This window comes from Epinephelus moara, chromosome 12 (assembly GCF_006386435.1).
Source record: "Epinephelus moara isolate mb chromosome 12, YSFRI_EMoa_1.0, whole genome shotgun sequence".
Taxonomy (NCBI): domain Eukaryota; kingdom Metazoa; phylum Chordata; class Actinopteri; order Perciformes; family Serranidae; genus Epinephelus; species Epinephelus moara.
In genome coordinates this window covers 20,741,216-20,762,345 of record NC_065517.1, presented here as the reverse complement: position 1 = coordinate 20,762,345, position 21,130 = coordinate 20,741,216, and the positions used below count along the sequence as shown (strand labels likewise).

At 41.7% G+C, this 21,130-nt stretch overlaps 1 protein-coding gene across 1 annotated transcript in view; it reads right to left on the bottom strand.

Moving 5' to 3' along the window:
* tmem121ab (transmembrane protein 121Ab) overlaps positions 1-14,834 on the bottom strand; it is a 61,953-nt gene extending 47,119 nt beyond the window's left edge. Inside the window, exon 1 of the mRNA XM_050058253.1 lies at positions 14,513-14,834. The gene's annotated coding sequence lies outside the window, so the exon portion shown is untranslated. The remainder of the gene's footprint in view (positions 1-14,512) is intronic.
* Between the last annotated feature and the right edge of the window lie 6,296 nt (positions 14,835-21,130).

Here is a 21,130-nt window from a genome sequence, read left to right as displayed (position 1 = left end):
ATGTTTTTTTTTCATTTTGGCATGCCTTAAAGTTTCTAATTTTCTCATGTGAGGGTATTTCTTACTATTGTCCATCCTAATTGTTGCATTTTCCCCTCTACCAGTTTTCTCCTTTGTATTTTCTCACGGTGCAAATACTGTAAACTCCCCTGTAGGCCCTCCAGGAATTATTAGTGTTATGTTCTACCCATTGAGCTTCAGTATACAGACCCACAGGTTCCCCAGTGCAGTCAAGAGTGCAGAAATGTCGCTTGTAGCTTGTCACGGCTATTGACAGAGACCTTGTAAAACTCACTGAGTCCAGTGAAGCAAGGCACCAACCCCCGATTCACCTCCTTGACTCCTGTTGACCGGCTCTGATGTAAACAGAGTGCCAGAGCTGAGCACTTGTTTGACCAATACAATATGCTGCCTGTCTGGTGCTGTGATGCAACTCGGCCCCCTCATCCAATTTCCAGACTGCGCTTTGGATTTCCGTCAACTTGCATCACTGTAAGTGACTGCCGTGATGGGAATGAGAGCATTTCGTTTTTGTTACACTTCATTTATCGGTGGGAGATTAAGAGCTATCTGAGATACAAGAGATATTATTTGGCCTGACAGCATTGAGAAGAAAAATCAACTGGAGGACCCAGATGCTGCTGGTTTCATCAGACAACTCCAGAGAGTTTTTGAGGTTAAAAAAAATATCATTCATTACTACAAAGTTTTCGCAGTTGCGAGCAGACGGACAGGGAACGTGGTTGATATTGATCTGCTGAGGCTAAGAGTAATGTTCAAAGGCGTCAGGCTTCAGGGAGTAGGCTGGTCGGGTTTCATTAAGTGTAAACATTTTCAAGAAAGAAATAGCCTGAAATGAGAGAAATCTGGGGAATGGGAGATGAGGGAGAGATAGAAAGCCAATGAGAAAAGATAGAGAGAACAATTCATGTGCTTTTTTTTTTTTTTTTTTGAATTCCTCGAGCCATCTCTTTTACTTAGCAGCCAGCTCAGGATAAATGAGCGTGTTTGCTGGATGATGGAGCTTTTCAGCCCTGGTGGTGGCTGTAGTCTCTGTCTCTGGCTCTGACATGAAACTATGGGCAGCAGCCCCGGGCCCACACTGCCAGAGCCCTGTGTGGACAAGGATAAAGCACCCGCCACCGCTTTAGCTCCAGTTCCAGTAACAACACCCACATAAATGGCCTATATGGGCATTTAATAAGTGTTTGAACAAACAGGCACTTGCATCTGCTTTTGTTTGATGCGTTTCAAGGGCATAGTAGTGTCTGTTTGGCAGAGCGGGCTTCCACCTGCCGAAATGCATCGCCGGGATGATAATAGCATTTGACTTCGATTGAGGGCTTTGCGATGGGCAAGGCGTGAATTGTTTCATCTTTGTTTATCAATGTTTTTCCCATGGTTTTCGGCTAATTGCAGAGCAGAGTGGCTTGCAGAATGCCTATTAGTGCCGTGCTGAGTTGAGAGACAGGCCAGCGAGAAAAAAAAAACCCTGCTCATCACTGAAAACAAGAAAAACCCACAAGCACTTACACACATTTGTACGTAGAATTCTCTTGTACTTTCTTCGCAGCGTGCACAGGCATACACATGATGGTGTGTATCCACACACACACACACACACACACACACACACACACACAGGCATAGAGACAACAGGCAAAGATAAGAAGGACTAGCCTTTTGTATTCGAGCCCACACACAGAAAATGAAGCAGTACACGTGAGAGTACATCACTGCCGGGTGTGTGTGTGTCCTTGCATTATCTTCTGCCTGTTGGTGCTGCTGTTTAAGTGCTGCTGAGGAAAAAAAGAAAGGAGGCAGAGAGGGAGGGTAGACAGGGAGGTGAGGTAAGGAGAGATAGAGGAAGGAGTAATGGAAGAGGGGGGAGAAAGGAGGCTGGAGGAGAAGGAGGAAAGAGGAGCCATGTATCTCTAGAGTCCCCCCACCGCACCCACAGCCCAGGGGCAGTGACACAGCAGCAGCTGCTTCTGCCTTTCAGAGCCACGCTCATATGAAGCAACGTTTATCCCCCCAGCAACAACTACCAGCAGCCGCAATGGACTAATAAGTCCACCAGTCTTGGCTTCGGCCCGGCCGAGGGAGTCTGACATTTCCTCTCGTCAGGCTTGATCTGTATCGATGCTGATATACACAACAGTAACTGTGGTCGCTGGGCTGAAACATATAACACATGGGCAATAATGTCCAACAGAGGGGTCAGGTGGCCCCATATAGAAGGGTTAATTCCCTGCCATGGCAGCCACCCTCCTGCACTTCAAACAGTTGGTGAATTCAAGGTGCAGGGTTATCTTTATTGGCCCCTTTGGGGAAATTGGTTTTGCAGCTAGGAGTCACAGAAAAAGCATAAAAACAGAGTACAAAAGACAACATCAACAACACATCTAGGGCTGTCGTGGTTAAGGAATTCCCCCTGCAGTGATTAATGGCGTCCTAACAGCGTGGTATGCATATTACTGCCATTTTTCTGGTGTGTTTTTTGCAAATGTCTTCATTTGTCCGGATTTTGATATTATAAATCAGCTTTATTGTGAGGCTGGTGTTAGGCATATTGTTGCTTTTTAAATGACAATGATGGCACAGTTTTAAAACAAATTAAATACTTGTTCATTGGTAAATGCAGAACACAGAGGGGCAATGATGTGTGATGAGGCATGCAGCGTTTTTCCTCGTTGCTATGATACAGAATATGCGTGGATATGAAAATTTGAGCACAAGGTAGAGGACTTGCTCTGGCACGTAGGGATGGAAGAAGGACCCAGCGTTCTGTGAGGGTTCAGTATTAATTTATCCTCCACTGTTGTTGTTGTTCACTGACACGATGGTTGGTCTTTGTGGTATTTGTACCCCCCCTCTTCCACTGTGATTGGATAGCTGGTTAAAAAGCGACAGTGACGAGTGGCTGCAGCGTTTTACCCAAAGAAAAAAAAAACAGCACTCAGCGCAGAATAGATGCTCAGAGCCTTGTCATGCCACTAGCATTTGTAGCGTAGTACAAATACACATCGTTCCTATAGAAAACAAAAAGAAAAAACACGAACATAGCGAATAGTGCAGTATTGTAATATTGCAGTTATTGCAACAGTGCTAACATAACAAAGCACAGAGCTACAGCAGAGCAATGCATATCCATATCAAATAGGCTATACATGTACCAAAATGCAAATGTGCAAGTGTGGAAGAGAAGTGCAAGGAGTGCAGCCAGAGTGCTATTTGCTATTAAGCATATCAGTAGCACTTGGGATGAAGGAGACATGAAAACGGGTGCCCTGAACGGACGTCCTGAAGGCAACAGCTTAAACTCATCCAGGAGTGGATGGTCCTGGCAGTCCAATATAGCATTAGCTGTTCTAAGGGCCTGCCTATTATAAATATCCAAGAGCTTGGCTTGACTCCCGAACCGAAATCTCTCTGGCCATTTCAGCAGGATTTCCAAGTATATTCTTACTGGACAGATTTAGATTTCTAAACCAAGCGACCATGGAAGAGGAGAATTTGTGAAGGGCTGGCAAAGGTTGGCAAGTGACAAACGAGAGAGGACTATAGGGAGCTGTACAAGAGACTAAGAGACATGGTCTGTTGGCTCACTGCTCTTTGTGTGTGCATGTGTGTGTGTATGTTTGTGCGGTAATTAAATCATGAGAGCCTCTGTTTTGGAGCACTGCACATGGAGACTAGACTGGCTTGGGTGCTGACTCTGTGGGCCTGACTTAATTACAAGCAAACACACATACTGTAATTACACACGACCACACCTGCACAGCACAGCCAGCTCCGACGGAAGGTTGGCTAAACAATATTTTCTACAGGAACAGTTTCAACTTGCTCTAATAAGCATGCTTAGAGGACGACCCAATAACATTCCCTTATTATCTGCAGCACACATTCAGCACGGACAGTGCTTTAGCTGATATAACCTTCGCTCTTGCTGTTTTTGTCCATTAGTAAATAGATAAACAGTACAGCAGGATACTGTCAGCACACTCTGTTATGGCCATTATTAAAATATTTTTTATGTCCTCCAGCTGGCTGAAATCTGCCACATATGTGCATATATAGGCTGCTAAACTCACTGGACCTACGGCGTGACACATCATTGCATGCACACATACACACAGCTGCACAGATTCCCCCTTTGAGAACATGTACACACTCATGCTTTACACAGTACACAAACAGACAAACATGTCCAGACCCCTGATGCACATTTTGCATTAAGCCGTGTCTGGCTGGTTTTCAGATCAGCTTGTCTTTCCAGATGCTCTCCATTCATCTTGCTCCTTAACCAGCATGGCAGTGTGCAGATGGGGCCACCAGAGGGCCGAGCCTTCTCACCACCCTGAGACCCTGATCTGACCCTAGCTGTCACTTACATGCTAACAGAAAACCAGGACAAAAGAGAGAGAGGAAAATGTCATAACTCACTATGAAATGCACTGTGAAATTTTGATGTCCCTCATCTTTTGTGAAGAATGTATCCCTGCAACTGTGACCTGATTCCTAAAAGGTTTAAACCTACAGATGGATGAAAAATTAAAGCAAGAACCCCACACAAAGTATCTTACACCCTTTTTTTTAAACCAAAACTAACATGTATATGCAGGTTTTTAAATTTGGGCAAAACTAAAATAGGACCATAGACTCCATTCCTATTGATGCAGATGAGTCTACCTTTCTATTATAATTTTGTTTTCTAGAATATCACATTCAACATCATAAACGTGCTAGAAAACAGGATTAGTAAACAGTTGCGATGGTTACTTATTTTATTTTATTTTTTAAATATCTCTGTCTTATTCTCTCACAAACTCGATGCCAACTAATTTGGAACGACATTTGAATGCTGCTTAGATAAAGACGGTCAGAATTTGTTCCTAAAATGACAAAGAGCCACTTGCTAACTTCAACGCAGTCATAACATGGTGCTGGAAAAGGGCCCAAAATTATCATGTCTATGCAGGTGTCATTTTTCCATCACTGCCAATTGGACCAGAGCTAATAAACACTATAGACTGTATATTAAAGATGGACGTCATGACAGCTCCCCAAAAGTGAAGCCAAAATGTTTTGATCGCCCTCTGGTGGCTGGCTGCAGTTTAGGTCATAAACCCCGCCCCCTGTTAGTGGATGGGATATGAACCAAACTAAAAAATCAAAGCATGTGTCAAATACATTTTTCGTATAGGTGGTTTCTGTCATTTTAGGTGTTCTTCTCACGCTGATGTATTCGCAAGTGTTTCTCTCTCTCTCTGATAGGTTTGGTTATAATTGGTTATTTGATGCATTAAAAAAGGGGGTTGACATCATGATTGACAAGTGTGTGTGCCAATGGCTTTGCTTTTGATTAGTGGCACTGCTTGCGATTGTTCGAATGGTAGGTTATCGATACTGTGGAGATCACTGCTGTGTAGACTTTGGCTCCAAATTACATCACCTGCACAAGATGGCAAATGCTGTTTCCAAGATATTGTGGCTTCTTTTTGGTGCACTGGGAGGAAGTGGAAATTCTTTGTCCATCTTTATAGACAGTCACTGATAAATACCTGTGACTACTGCAGACTCACTTGTTCCAGGAATAAATTCCCGATAACCTTTCCCACTTAAGACAAAAGCCAGTTAATGGTTGCTGGTGGAGTCTTTTTGTGTGGTGGGAGAGGGGTTTTATTCTGACGTTGGTGTACCATGAGCCTCCAGAACCTTTTTAATGCTCTTTGTCATAGTTTCTACAATTCACAGGAACCCTACTGGAGGGTGGGAACATCATTTTTCAAAATATATTCCCTCATTTAGTGTTTTAATGACGGTAGCGGAGAGAACTGTCAAACATTTTATTCCAAAATCTCCCATAAATGTTCAGCTGGGTTGACATCTTGTGACTGCAAACGCCATCATTACTGTCCAATGAAAACCATTTCAGTTAGTCAAGTCATGTGGAATAGATGATCAGTTAATGTGGAATATGTATGCCGTGAATGTTTGATGCCAGGGCTCTAAACTTTTCACTCCTTACCAAGCTCAGCACAACAGGGAGCGGGGAGAATAACATTATCTCCTCCCCCCAAGGGAAGGTAGACCCTACAGGTGGGTGCTCGGTGACGATTGGGCTTTTGAAATGCAATATGAACAGAAGTAGTGGCGGCGACAGAAGCAGCAAGTGACAGCACAGCTTTCAGGTGAGCAGTGTGGCAGCAGGCATGGCAGCAAAGAGTGAGCAGAGCTCTGTCAGCTTAAGTACATCTCCATTGTTGAAAGGTTGCATTGGATATATGTAGCAGTGAGAGTATGCAGTGTGAGAGAGGAGGCAGGCTCAAGTTGGCTGCCTTGACAAGCTCGCAGGCGTGCTTCATGTATCTCCAATTTTGGTGATTATGAAATTTTTAAGATAAATGAAGGATTAAGTGTTCCTTTATCTGAAAAATCTATCGTCACAAAGCTGAAAACAAGGCAGGATTCACATAATTTTCACACTCATAAATCTATTCAGCAGCCTGCATGACTGCATCTGCATTTGTCATGTTTCCACTCACTTATTTCCTTTTAATTAGTCACCCTTCTGTAGCTTTGACTAGTGGACTTACAGAACTCCAGAGCCGAATGAGTGGAAAATATAAAGGTTTTCACTCTGAAATGCAGTTGATGTCCCTGGCCATTAGCGGAGTTAAATTAAAAGATAAAACTAAACTATTAAATGCCTAGTTGACACCTCATTGTCACTGGTAGGGGGCTTCCTACCCACTTGGAAAAGCAAAAACACCCACTGTTAAACACAAGCACAAAACCTAGACACATACAAATCCTGACAAGTGGTATTCTCACAAACAGGAATAAATACACTCACATACACACACTTACCATCTGGTACAGGTGCACATACTTGCAGTAATGATACAAGGGAGGATGCACGAGAGGATGGAAATAAGAAGTGAACAGGAGAACACATGCAAACAGGAGCAAATAGGATGCGAAACGAGCAGGAACAGGAGCACTGCTGTGACACCCTCCTCATGCATGGAAGCATGTACTCGCAGCCAAACACACATGCTGATAGATTAATGTGGATGCTTGTCATGCTGACAGTCCAGGCGTTTAAGCCGCTAAGGTTATGCTTGCTATAAGCTGTTTCCTGTAAGAACTTGTGTAAAATGTGAAAATGTAAATGGAGCATACACTTCCTGTCCCTGCCTCCCGTCAGGATGAAGCCATTGAGAACTCTGCATGAAAATGGGTTTACGCTCTTACTTTAAATCATTATAAAAAGAAACTGTCTCCGTGGGATAATATGGCAATGACACTGAAATCCTCCAGAGCCTCCAGCGACAGTACATAACCTTGCCCTGTTCATTTATGTATGTGATTTAGGTGTCGGCCCAAGCTTGGCTTGCACCTCATAGCACATATACACAGCTGCAGAGCAACAATAAAATGCATGAATTAGATATGAGGTCTACACAGAGATGTAACAGATCTGTTTGCTGTTTGCCTTCACACTGCATCGCCCACTTCACACTGAGCTGAGCAAACACAAAAGCAGATAGATAGGTGGATACATAGACTTAGAATTTAATCATTTAAAAAGAACAATGCGAGTGTTTTCTGATCTGCGACTCCTGTGGTTAAGTGTGGTTAAGACTTGGCAGCTAAAACTGCTTTTGAAATATCTTAGTTATCAGGGCAGTAGCTACCAAAATGGACACTGGGGTAATGTTCTTGGTATTTTTCCTGAGAACTCAGGGTGTTTTTGCTACCCCTGTCTAGTTAAGAACAGTGTTTTAGCATAGTCTCACAAAGCCACACCTATCTCGTGCTGTGCCAGCGCTCGAGAAAGGTGTGGCTGAACCCATACTAATTCTGCAGTAGATGGAGAAATGCTCTGTCATCATGTCTTGGATTGTGCTAGGCCCAGGATGCAGCGACAGTCCCCTTACAAAATAGTGTTGGGAGGGAACTTGTTTCGGTGGAGACGTGAGTTCTGGCATTAAATCGGCAAAATCTCTGCAAATGAAAACGCCACATAAAACATTTTTTGGAAAGTTAGCTTGTGGATTGCTAGCTCAGAAGTTATTCCTGTTTCATGCACAGCACTAAAACAAAAAAAGTATGGAGACAGAGTTGACTGTGTGAGTTCTCTGCAGCAATGGAGCCAGTGACAGACGTTATCTGCATCCTATGAGCCAGACTATTCTTAGCATGACCATAAGGAAAACATACACATCATTTTAAGCACATGAACAACAGTCTCAGACAGTCCCCCATTTCCAAACTTCACGCCAATGGCAACTTTGAGTTGTAAGTAGTGTGTCCTTTGTGGAGCTAAGCGGAAAGCAAGTGTTGGCTGGTTGGGGTGGTGTATAGGTATGTGACCTTCTGTGAACTTTTACATTTATATTAAACCTTACCACAATCAATTTCTCTAAAATCCACCATGTTTTTTTTACTAAAGTTAGATTAGGAATGTAAATTGGCTAACAAGGGAAAACAAGTGCAACAACCAGGCTTTAATTAAACTATTAAACCATAAATTCAAAGTTAACATAAGAAACATCAGCAAACTTTCTGTTGCTGCTGTGACATAGGCTGAGCCGCTCAACGTCTGCCTGGTTAGCATGAGTTAACTCAGCCACAGCAGCTAACATCCAACACCAAACCATTAAAGTCACATTGACACCAAAATAACAATAACCATTAGGTTATGTTGGCTGTGTGATGCTAACAGTTAGTGTGTGTGTGTGTGTGTGTGTGTGTGTGTGTGTGTGGGGGGGTGGGTGGGTGGAGTCTCACAGACTGTCCCTGGCTAAGAGCTGACACTCCCACAGCAGTAGTTGAGCAGTAGTAGAGCAAAGCGATACACTGCACACAGCACTACAAAGCAATAAGATATTACCCATTTATATATAGTAAAAAAAAAAAATATATATATATATATAAAAATCAAGTTCACATGTGGGAAATTGGATGATGATAAATCAATACATTGAAAAAATACTGATGTCCAGAGTGCTCATGCCCATCCCTAGTACATATGTACACGTGCATACATACATACATGCATACAGTAAATGCATGTCTGTTTCAGTTCATTGGTTTGAACGGTGATCTGCAGACATCAAAGCATGCATCTGGAGAAGACAAGACTCCTCTCCTCACCACAGGCCAGGCCACTCCACTTGAGCTGATTGATTTCCCATCAGTTCTGTATCCCTGATAACTGCATGCCTGGAGGGCTGCAATGGCTCCAATATTTCACCGCTATATACCCGCACAGCTACGTTCTCTTTAAAGCATGGTTTTCAGTGTGTGTGTGGGGGTATACGGGTGGCTGTAACTATGTAGGTGTACGTGGTGATAGATCTGTGTGTGTGTGTAAAAACACTACTGTAGCAACTAGCAATATGATGACATTGCGATAATGACACACCAAACATCTCTGCATACAAGATAGGAAGAAGCTTTGCATTCTGCTCCTGCTACAAGTCTCTTTTTTTTCCTTGTCAACAATCCTGCACTGAAGCAAATTAGCTGAGCTAGTGGGGAGAAAATACCCACAGTCAAAACAGTGATAAGGAAAAATCTTTAATCACCATGCAGATGGTGCAGAATTTTACGATACCGTAACACCTACTCATCCAAGTCAACACTGGCAGCGATTGGTCAAAATCCACATGGGCAAATTAGTTTTCTCCTCCAGCAGCACTCTCAGATTTGAAGTCTTTCATTTCTAAAACGTCCAGTGTAGCTATTGTAACTCTGCTTTATGAGATGCTGAGCAGATTGCCAAATTGCCCTCCGACAGAGAAACTGCCATTTAAGGTGGTAGTGATTTTTTAAAAAAGCTGGATCTAATCATACATCGGTTCTTACCGTGTTAAAGTGTGGTACTGACAGAAAGATAAACGTCTTATCTTCCATTCAGGGCAATTTGCTTCTCTGTTGGAAAAACAGCAGTGACTGAGCTCTAGCTGTGACCCTTACCTAGTTACCTTTCCAATTTGTATTCTTGCCAAAAGCATTATGCTTTTTTTTCCTGTGCATAATATTATCTCACAGGATGCTGCAGACAAAACATTTCAAACAGCTGGATAATTTAAGGACCTTTATTCTAGATGTGAAACACTCAAGCTGTTATCTCTCAGATAAACTGCAGAAATGTTTTCGCCGCTGCCTTGTTACATATAAAATGACTGTTTTCTTCTCACAGCTCTTTAGATAGGCTTGGATAAAAGCTTGATTAACACTTAAAAAGCCAATGAATTTTCTGGCTCCTCAGGGGGAAGCCAACAAACCGTTAATTGAATAGGTTAGACGTGTGATCATTACTTTCTTGCCTGATCTAGAAAACCTCTGGTTTGTGCGGAAGTGTGTCAAGGAGAAGTGTGGGAGGGGTGTTTGAATATCTATTTAAATATTTAAAAGTGTGATGCCATTTTCATCTCCAAAGAGTGAAACTGTTCGTTGACCAACTTTGGATATTTACTATATTTACACTGATAAGTATGCAAAGTTTTATATTTCAGTTTTGGCTTTACTTTTGAGCTTCTGGGTGCATACACTCTGTGTATTTGCATGTGTAGTGATTAGAGAGAGAGGCAAGCAAGCAAAGTAGTGCCAGCTTTTTTTTTTTTTTTTCAACTGCTGTGCTTACATTAGCATAGATCATGCAGCAATCCATAATACATGGCTCGTTAACAAGGTTGGTATTTTTGATCCATAATTAAGGAGTATATTTTCAAAGAGTTTCCAGAGTTAAACATGTGACGGCTGCAGGCTGCATTCCCCTCTGCCCCTCCCAGGCCACGTTATTGTACAGTATGGTAGCTATTGATTCCCCATGCCATTTGGCTATCGATTGGAGTGGACACCATTATGTCAGTGAGATTATAGCCCTCCGAAGCGCAGTGATTCTGAAGTGGAAAACCAGTGGATGAGAACCGATGAGATGAGCAGAGTGCTTACTGCATCAGATGCAACAGCAGCTGTGTTTCAGCTAATGACATAGAGCGAAGCACAGAGCTATACAGTTTAGCGTAGCATGGCACAACCTTGCCCAGAGTAGAGCCTAGCACAGCAAAGACAGAGCACTCTCATTTCTCTCATTTCTGTCTGTGCCAAAGGGAGCTATAGAAACACACACGGGAGTGAAAAATCACATTGACTATTCCAAACACACCGATTTTTTATTGGTGCGGCTCATTGCGGCCTAATATTCGCTGTGACAGCCATTGCCTCACAGATTGTCTTCGGTTGATCATTCAAATTGACCACAATTCACTATGTGGCGGGGGGGAGGGGTTCTCATCGGGCTGGGATGATTGGGAAGGGGGTTGTGGAGTGTGAATGGGTGTTCACTGCCTCGCCCTGCTCTCTGGCTTTCAGGCCAGCCCGTCATGTATTTATAGCAATATTGAATTTAATTGCGTTTTCTAGCAGGGGGCCTGACTTTTAAGAGACCCATAAATGGAATTCCAAGCATGCAAGAACATGAGCCACAGTGCAATGGGCATGTAAAATGCACACTCATGAAAAGCTACTCCGCAATCTGCAAAAATCTAAAGCAGAGCCCCTCACAACCTGCTGCGTCCTGGATGCCAATGAGGGCTTGTAACTGCTGACCCTGAGGTTGTGTGCTGTGCCATGCTTTTCAATGAGGCACAGTTTGAGACAGTGCAGCAGTTAAGAGGTAACCCTCTGTGAGGAAAATGACTGTCAGAGTGGCCTTGCTATCATGCTATGAGAAACCCCTCCGGATAAATCCCCTGAATTCACTGTCCTCCGTGCCCTTCAACCCTGGGAGTTCAATTTCTAACTAAACAAAGGCAGTTTAGAGAGAGGTAACAGGCAATTATGTGGCCTGCCCTCTGTAGGGCCACTTTTCAAATTCATATTCATAGTCTGTTTATTGGATAATAAATTGAGCATGAAAGATTAATTTGCATTTAGTTCATCATCCCCATGATATAGAGAAGCAATTTCTATACAGTAGCGTCCAGAGCTTAATAACCCAGAGGCGAAACTGGCATATTAAAATGTGTTTTCTTTCTTTTGGGGACACTGGAGTGAAGCCCCGTGGTAACATCTCCCGCTGATTCACACTTCTTGCTTCCCTCCACTAAATTCTTGTCACTCACAGCCTGAGCCGACATATCAGACACAGTTAACGCCGAGCCGAGAGTTATCACACATTCAGTGTAATCAAAATCCTAATGAACATCATTAAAATCAAGGCTTTAAAAACTGAGGCTTACATCTCATGTGGGTTTACACAGTCAGGGTGTGTGTGTATGCTTATGTGCGAGTGTGTTAAGGGCTATCAGAGCCTGTTAATGCGCCACAGGCAAAAAAGCATGGGGGTCACCTCTTATTCAAAGCGGGCCTGACATGGGCATTTTTCTTCCCTTACATTCTGAGAATTAATTTCTGGGTGCAAAAGAGCTGCAGCAGACAGTTCAAATGATGCATGGAGCGAGCCAGGAAAACGGAAACAGGGTGGGCCACATCAATTTCAAGTGCCCAGCGCCTGGTAACCAAAAGGTCACATGTTTAATCCCAGCAACAGCTCATGTGCAGCTGGGATTAGATTTGTGTAGAGTAAATAAATGCTTGAATGTGACAGTATTTGCCAACACTTACACATTACAGTTATCACCATGACTACAACTAATGATTATTTTCATTAGCGATAAAGCCAATACGATAGGATAATATCACAATACTTGAGTCACGATACAATACTATCGTGATTTTAAATGTTTTGTGATATTTTGAGGATTGTAATTAACATATATTTCAATTTATTACACTTTCAAATGCAAATTATGTCCCCCAAAAGGAAAATTTGTTGACGTTTGTTTTTGTTTTGTTTTTTAATTTATTTAATATAATAAAGTTTAAATCATCTCACTTCAGTCATTTTTACTGCAGTAAAATGTAACTTATGGATGGAATATCTGACCAATTTTTACTATTCTAGCAACCAAAGGTGTATTTGTATTTGAAATATTAATAATTTATATAATTTAAAAAAGATACTTGCCATCTGTGTATTGACACAATATTGCCATGCAAAATACAGCGATACTACACTGTATAGAATCCCCACCTATCCCTATTATTGATTAACATGCTGATTATTTTCTTGATCAATTAAGTTTGTTTTATGAATTATTACAAAATATTTTCTCATTACAATTTTTAGCCCAACTACTATCACCTTAGATCAAGACAAGCCAGAAAAATTCACACTTGACAAGGTGGAACTGAACCATTTGTGCTTGAAAAATGATTTAAACGATTATCGATCAGCAAAGTAGGGGCTCATTCATTCTCAAAGGGCTAACCATTAACTGACTAATCATCTCAGCTCTATGGTTATGACTGATGACTGCCAAGATGGACGACCCAGCATCGCCATACACCTATAAATATGTCAAATCCTTACTTCAGTACATTGTAAGCATTAGAATGGACAAACCCTGCCACAAATATCCATACAGAGGATCCATGCAGGGGCAGCCATGTTTCCTGCTGAAGTGCCATTGAGCAAAAAAAAAACAACAACAACAAAAAAAAACCCCACAGACTGCCCACTCATTTAAAATCACGCTGAATAAATAAAGAAAATAATGNGCCATGTTTCCTGCTGAAGTGCCATTGAGCAAAAAAAAAAAAAACAACAAAAAAAAACCCCACAGACTGCCCACTCATTTAAAATCACGCTGAATAATTAAAGAAAATAATGTTACATAATTTAAATGTAAAGGTTAAAAAGGCACGAGCGCCTGTCTCGTGCTCATTATCCTCATTACTACATAGCCAGTCTGAAATATCGGTGTTGAGAGGGAAGCACGGGGGTCGCGAGGGTTATATATTTTCTTAGCGACTCCAAGCTGCTGGCCGCGTGCCTGTGGGGGTGGCGTGTGTGTGTGTGTGTGTGTGTGTGTGTGTGTGGTGGGGGCCTCGGAGCAGAACATGGATGGGCTGATTTTTTCCGCGCAGACCGGAGGCACGAGCCGCAGCTGCCTGGGCACGCGCTGACTCTTCAAAATAAACAGCTGCCTTAAATAAAACTGACAAGAGCGAACGCAAGCTGGCGTTATACCACTAAAGATAATGGTATAATAGCAATATATATAATGTTTAGCCTCTTGTGACACATTACACCACATGAATTCAACACTGGAGGGCTGCAAAGCGCCTAAACGCTGGTTTAATATGGAGAAGAGCGGCGGGAAGAGTCACAAACTGGACCGGTAGAAAGTGGCGGCATTGATGGGATTTTTCCTTTTCACTTACAGGCTAAGAAACAACATTTAACTGCATTTTTTAAAAAATAAATTCAACCAAATTTAGACTTATCCCCTTTGCAATGTCTGGCTTGTAGCTCCATCGTGTCGCTCTCCCTCCGAAGCAGCGTCGACACAAGTCCTATTACGCTCAACAAATAGTGCAAGAGTGATTTCCCCGACTAACATGCAGGCAAAAAACTCTGCTGCTTTACCTCCAGTAGACGGTCAGTATCTGTCCAGGGTGCTGAAACGCTCAGTCTCTGTCCAGGGTGCTGGGTGTCATCGCAGGCTCCGGAGAAGCTTTGTAAATCCGCTGCGAGGAGGGCGCCGAAAACGCCGGTCCAACAACTGCTGCCGCCGCCGTCAAGTTACATTAAAGAAAATCCCATTCCCAGCCGCGTGTCCGGCACCACGCACACAGCACACAGAGATCGTGGCTCGAAATGTACTCAACACTGTGAATTCACATATAAACGCAGGGTCTTAAAAGTGGAGCTGGCTGGCTGTGAGGAGCCGCTTTGGCAAGTGGAACTGCTGAGGCTTCTTCGCCAGTTGCTCCTTCCTCCGGATAGGCTCTCCCTCCCCCCCTCTCTCCCTCTCTCCCCCTCTCTCTCCCCTATTCTCCTCGCTCTATCAATCACTATTCAGCTCAAATATGTTGGAGTGACAAGAGGGAAACCAATAGCCTCCAGTATCCTGTGAGCTACAATAGACAGCGGGCAAATGACTGCCAATAGTTAAGCAGAAATCATTTGGCATTAGCTTTATTGGCAGTGATGCGATAAAGAAACATTCAATTTAACTTAATTCAATTCGACTCCGCCAAAAAATTATGTCCCTGCTGCATAGAAGCTATAAGATGAACACAGAGGTACATTTTCTCTCTCTCTCTCTCTCCCTCTCTCTCTCTCACACACACACACACACACACACACACACACACACACACGCACACTCTGTCTCGCACACACACACTGGGGAACTGAATTGAATTTATGGTCAATTTACTTATGTAGAGGGAACAGCCATCTGTTTCAAGCACCTCCTGCCCCGTCATTTTGTTTTTAACAGAGCAACAGTTTTCCACATAATATTCAGTCAACAACACAGGTGCAAGGATTAGTCACAAAGAAAAAATGTGATAATTAATGAGGGAATTCATCCCAGCAGTACCCAGACAGTAATATTATAAGAAACAGGGATGTCACAGGAGATCAAAATACCAAAATGTACTAGGTTGCTATAAACTCACAGTGTGTACGGCAGCAGCAATACTGAAGTGGTTTGGTAATGGACCTGCACTTCTATGGCACCTTTCTAGTCTTCTGACCACTCAAAGTTTACGCTATGAGTCACATTCACACATTCATTCATTCATACACTGGTGGCTGAGGCTAGCATTCAAGGTACCACCTGCTAGGGGAGCAATTTGGGGTTCAGTATCTTCCTCAAGGATGCTTCGGCATGCGGACTGGATTCCAATTAGTGCATGACCTGCTCTACCCTCTGAGCCACAGCTGATTTTATAGGAGGTCAAACAGTGTTGGGTACTAATGGCAACATATAATTAAATTATATTAACTTTATTTTGCAGTAGCTTGCTGGCAGTTACACTGCATTCATATTTGCACACTGATTCAAGATTTTGTATAGTTACCTACCGAAACTACAAAGAAATTTGGCCTACAAAAGCAAAGGAATGATTTTTTCAATTTTTATTTTATATGTGCTTCTTTACTGTAATTAAACCCCCTTTGACCACAGTTAGTCATAAGAATTTATTATTGCTATTTATTGACACATGTTCAAAGAAGTTATATTTGATATTTGAGAAGAACCCTGTTAAACTGAGTAATCCTTCTTGGTGCAATACCCTCGTCTGGACTCTAGTTTCTGTTAGGCAGGTGTCTATCTGCTGGACACTGACGGACATGGTATACAAAACCAAAGTCGACATTCCTTGCACTTTCCCATGAATAGTGTTTTTTTTTGTGTTTTGTTTATTTATTACCTTGGAGGGCGGCACAGTGGTGCAGTGGTTAACATTGTTGCCTCACAGCAGGCCGCGGTGGGGGAGCCCTTCTGTGTGGAGTTTGCATGTTCTCCCCATGTCAGCGGTTTTCTCCAGGTACTCCGGCTTCCTCCCACAATCCAAAGACATGCAGGTTAATTGGTGACTCTAAATTGTCCGTAGGTGTGAATGTGAGTGTGACTGGTTGTCTGTCTCTATGTGTCAGCCCTGTGATAGTCTGGTGACCTGTCCAGGGTGTACCCCACCTCTCGCCCAATAGCTGGTATAGGCTCCAGCTCCCTGCGACTCCTAACAGGATAAGCGCTTAGGGAAAATGAATGAATGGATATTACCTCAAAACATTAGGGCACTTTTTGGAATAATAAACTCAAGTGAATGGCATTTTTTACTGGCTTGTAACTTTTTTATATCATATTTTTGTCATAGTTTCAAATCACATGTACACTGTCAATTTGATCTTTTCTTTGAACAATTGTTCGAACTACTTTTTCTAAGTAGCTTTAGTTACACAAACTATATTTCTCCCCAGAGTAGCTTTGCTGTAGTGCAGCTTCTGCCTCTATGAAGTAATTGGCAGCTTCAACAGCTGTGTTTTATAGCAGCCTCCCCAACACTGCTGTTAAGTCACACACACTCAGTAAGTCACTGTATGTCATTAAAATCAATATAAAGCATGATAGTCAGAAAACCCACTGTTGGGAATTAGTCAAAGCATAATGCGTTAAGAATATTATCCATACTACATATAATGATAGACAAAAAAATGATTCTGTGTAAGAGAAGGTCGTACACACCATGAGCAAACTATATGTGCAGAACTATGATGAAACTTTAAACGAGAAAATGCAGCCATAGTAGCTGCTCTGTGAGGCTGTTCTCAGGCACAGCTGTGTTTGAGCTAAATTATATCAACAGGATACTCACATGCTCACAATGAAACTAACAAGCTATGTTTAGCAGAGATAATGTTTTTCATGTTCTCCGTGTTTGGCACATAAGCATGTTAACATTAGCAGATACAATGGATTATTTATGTATTTCTTAAGAGCTATAGCTCCTGTGGGCACCCATGAGTGGAGGCTGGTGTATAAACACATAATGAATGACTACAGAGTAAAAGCAGTTTGAATAAAGTAGATGATGTCCTCATAGGACTACTGCACATTAATAAACACTTTAATATGCCCTCATATCTGCTTAGGACTATGCAACCCAATCATCAGAAAAAAAAGTTGGAATTGTACTTTACTGCAAACCACAAATATGTTACACTGTGTTGTGGATACATTAAAAATTACATTTCTTTATGTTTTAACATAGCAGTGGTTAACATTATGTTGAGACATATGAAACATATGGTTATGGTTAGGTAACGACCATGTTTTGGCTCTAAATACGCGCTTTTCATGACACTATCCCAGCTGGAAAAACAGCAACAGGCCGCTAAAATACAACTGTTCTTGTTGTTTGTTGGTCTTAAAAAGTGCTCTACAGATTGGCTGGTGTCTTGCCTAGGTGACTCATCATCCACTGTCCCTTCTACCTCTTTTCTTTGACAAATCTTTTTATGAATTTTTTTACCAGATTTATGGGCTATATATAATGACATATTAAAGTTGTCAGAGTGAGCTTTGCCATACAAACCTACAACATTGAGAACATGAACATCCATATACCCCTCCCACACTTACTTAATGTGATAGTATTAAAATGAATATTTAAATCAAACATCAGACACACATAGAAAAAGATAATAGTAGTATGATAAAGGAAATAAATAAATAGAATAGAATAAATAATAGAATAAAATAACATTTAAGATAAATAAATAAATGAAAAAAATAAAATGAAATAAAACCCCTTCACCTCCTGATGCTAAAGTCAGCTCATATACTACATCACTTTAGAAACATTGATATGAGACATTTGAATTGTAAGAATGTATTTGTGGTTTGCAGAAATATACAATGCTAACATTTTCCTGGGGTAACTGGGCTGCAGTTACGTCATAGTGTGTTACAGTGTGAACCATTTACTACATGTTACATGTGCTAAAGTAAAGTGTTACCATTACTGAGAAGTACACACTAGGGCTGCAACGATAAGTCGACTAATTGATGACTAATCGACTATTCAAATAATCAGTGACTATTTTAGTAGTCGACTAATCGGTTTAAGTCATTTTTCATAGAAAAGTACTATAAAAGTACCCCAAAATACTCTTATTGCAGCTTCTCCAGTTCAAATATTGGCAGCTTTACACACTCTCCCGTGACGGTGAACTAAAACCCTTTGGCGTGAGTGCGAAACAAGACATTAGATGACATAATTTTGGGGTTTGAGAGAGACAGACAGACATTTTTCAACATTTTAACACATTTTTCAATAAAATGATTAGTTGACTAATCGCAGAAATAATCGACAGATTAGTCGACAATTAAAATAATCGTTAGTTGCAGCCCTTGTACACACAAGCTAAGCGAAGGCTGACGGGAATGTCATTGAGGTATTTTTTTCATAAATCAAAGTATTGGACAAATTGAAATTCTGGCCTGTTGATGGCGCTAGATGTGAAGTCAGAGGATCACCAAAGTTGTTACAATTCATCCCGAAGGAGACATGAATAATTCTTGCAAATTTCTTGACAACTTGTCCAACAGTTGTTGAGGAATTCTACTCAAAACCACAAAGATCAACCTCATGGTGGCGCTAGAGGAAAAGTCAGGGGATTATCAAATTCATTAGAATTCGTCTTCTGGCGATCATGAACGTCGTGACAAAATTTTATTGCAATCCATCCGAAACTTGCTGAGATATTTCAGTTTGGACCAAAATGGTGGACAGACAGACGATTACTGCCATCCCTGAAGCCATGCTGCTAGTGTGGCTGATAATATAAAGCATGATGAATTTCCCAAACACAATATTGGCACTTTTAGCAGAAGCAAAGCATCAGACAGGAAAATATTATCTATATTCCATACTACCATTAAAATGCCATCACATAAGATAAGGTCATGAGTTTACAGTTGAGTGCATGGACGCATTATAAGTCTCTATCTTACAGCAATATTACAGGAATAGGAAGTGAAAATGAAAAAGGATAAGGTCACTAACTCACTATCAGCTAACACAGACACTCTATGTTTGTATATGAGTATTACATATTACATTATGCTTGAGCATGAAAGAAATACACTCAAGCACGCTGCAACGTCAGGATTGAAGTACCATATACAGTGTATCAGCTAGCTAAGTCCCTGTAGGGTTATAATGGGAATATTGTGGTGTTTTTGCGTCAGGGATTTGGCAGCCCTCTCCCCCCGTAGAGGAGAGGAGTCTGCTCTCTCTCATTAGCTTTCAAAACCACATCTATATAGAGTGACTGCGCACAGCTACTTCAAATCAAGTAGGCACAGAAAAACTCTCCTGCGCTTGCTCGTCGTTTTAAAGTAATTCAGGACCCACACATACCGGCATCACATTAAAAGTAATTTTCAGTGATTAGGGTTTTCATAAGCCAATCAGTGCCGAATAGACTCGGAGATAGAGGGAGATGTGAGGTGACTGTCTGAGTGAGCTTTGATAGGGGGAGATCAGAAGGTTATTCCTTGGCCTGAGTCAAAGTGAATGTAGGATGAGAGGTGTTAAATATTGAGGCTTCCCCCCTCCTCCCCTGTTAGATCTCCGGCCCCAGCCTCGGCGTTATGTAACGATTTTTTCTCATGTTTTTAGGGTGTGAGAAAGATTGTCCTCGGGCTGCCAAGGAGGGGAAGTTGACTGTGTGATGCACGCTTTCATCATATAGGGGTGAGGCACTTCAGTCCACCGTAGCTACCTGTGCGACTCCAGCTGAATTTAAAGTGCTTGAGAAAAACACTCAGTACCGATGGTTCTTTACTGAGCATTCAGTAAAAAAGAAGCAGCAGTTGTATCACAGTACAAATGTTACTTTCAAAAATCCATCTGTACACTCACACAGCTCCAACGCCTTCTTGTGTGCAAATCAATTCACAATATCACATGGTAGAAGATCCTATTAGGAAACTTATCTCTGGGTCCCTCATTCGTCTCAATTAGGCAGCACGCACTGATACAGAGTTACTATAACCGTATACAGTGCACCCTATTGCATCTTTCTAGCAAAACATCTGGAATGTTTTACAAAAAGTATGCAAGTAACTAATAAAGCAACAGATAACATGACATCAGCTGTTCACTGTTTCACAATCACTACAACAGGATTAAGAATAAAACATCTGTGCCACCATGTTAATGCCTAATCTAGGTCCAGACTTTGTGTAACAGATACACCAGTGGATCAGCAGGTGCAAAGATGAAGCTCAGTGCCGTGGCTAAATTTAGCACACATTGCCTCATACTGTGTAGTTGCAGAGCAGCTAATTTTGGTCAACACATTCTCACTCCCAACTCATCAAATACTGATGCTTGGTCAGTGGCCCTCCACATCAATTTACACTTGTTACATGCATTAGGAAATGTATGGTTTCTGCACATCAAATGAATGCAGCCTTGTCCTAAAAAACCCTTCATTTTTAGATTTACGTCCTTAGTTTTAGGCAATAAAAGTATGTGGTTAGGTTTAGAAAACAACATCATGGTTTGGCTTATGCTAAATACATTTGTTACATAACATTCATGACATATGTTAAAACCAAGGTCAAAAATTAATACTTGCCTGGCGCCAGTTTTCTGTTCGGTGAGCAAATCTCAGAAGGCTGTCTGCCACACTGGCAGGTAAATATTTATACAAAATAAAAAAAAAAAAAAAAACTAT